Raw genomic sequence first — 1,624 nt, forward strand, 5'->3', positions numbered from 1 at the left:
CGCTGCCATTTTTAAACCACGTAAAACAGTACTTTTGTTTCTCGTAAAAACTGGATATTTTGCAGTAACCCCCCTTCCTAGACCAACTTCAGAAGTGCGTGGGGCCTATGAGCCAGCAGCTGGTAGTAGGGCTGTGCGGTATTGAAATTTCAGTACCGAACTTCGATATTAAAGAAATACCGAAACTTGTCGGTTTCGGTTATCGATACCGTACCGAAAATACCGAAATACCGAAATATCGAAATACCGAAGTATCGAAATTTCGACAACAGAGAAGCTAGCGAGGAAGTGAAACAATTTGGGCACTTTGAAAACAGCGCTCTATCTAGCGTCGTAGTAGGCGCGTAGAGCGGAAAAAGAACGGTAGGGGGGACTGGGAGGGGCGGACAAGTAAAAGTAAAGGTTTGAGGGGGCTCGCGCACCCACTCTGAGTACCAAATTCTTCGTATTATGGAAATATTGAAATATCGAGATACCGAAATACCGAAATTTCCAAACTTTCGGTATTTTTTGATATTTCGATAATATCGAAATATCGTTCCCGAATAGCAGAAATTTAAAATACCGAAGCATCGGTATAAAAAAAATACCGATATCGTTTCGGTATTCCCGAATATCGCACAGCCCTAGGCCGGCCGGCCGGAGGGGGAGGGTGAGGCTGTGGCTAGAGGAGGGTTCCCTGAGCAGCTCGTATCGACCAGCGGAAGTCGTGACGTCCGGCCATGATTTTTCCACCCCATATTCAATATTGTAAAGGTGAAATATACGGGCATTTCCTAATAAAATAACAAAATATTTTCCCACAGCAGGGCGAAGAAATAGACAGGCCCCTCGATCAAGCCACAAAACTCCCAACTCAGTTTTTCGAACAGCTCACGTAGGTGCGACAGTCAAAGCCGATACTTTGTGGTGTCTAACTATGTTATACGTCAATTGGTGTTTAAACTTTCGACACTTCCGAAACGTATAGCAGCTGCACACCGTATGGTTCCCTATTGACAGCATAGAACTGTGTGTGTGTCCAAGTGTGCAGAATTTAAACGTTTACAAAACGTCTAAAATTTGCACACCACGCAAGTATACAACATGAGTTAAACACCATGTAATGTGCAAAATCACAACTTGCACACGATGGTGTGCAAATATTGCACACTTGTTTTACCAGTGTAGCCCCACGTCGCGGTACACGAGCACTGCGTCAGGAGGGCGGCGATCAGCGCGAGGACCGCGCCAACAACAGCAGCGGACACCACGAGTACGTACGGGCACGGGGCGTGGCGTCGCCCTCTAGGTTGGTGGCCAGCGTCGGCAGGTACAGGAGGAAGACGACGTGGAGGAGGAAGGACACAGCGAGCAGCGCCGGCCCGCTCCTTGGAGCCCGGGGGCAGCGCAACGCTGGCGGGGACCAGCGTGGAAACGGCGAGCACAGGACAAAGCGCAGGGCGCGCCTGGAATACGGAGCCCCTGGGAGTCTGATCAGCAGAAGAAGGAAGTTATCCGAGGAATGAAACAACAGGAGGAGAGCGAGCGAGCGCAGGGGAGAGGGGACGGAGCTCAGCGCCGTCGCTACACCAGAGCCCCAGCTCCCGTCCCGTGCGGACCTGTTCTAAAGAAGCGGGGGGGG

Source organism: Frankliniella occidentalis, unplaced genomic scaffold (assembly GCF_000697945.3).
Source record: "Frankliniella occidentalis isolate FOCC.00 unplaced genomic scaffold, Focc_3.1 Scaffold11, whole genome shotgun sequence".
NCBI lineage: Eukaryota > Metazoa > Arthropoda > Insecta > Thysanoptera > Thripidae > Frankliniella > Frankliniella occidentalis.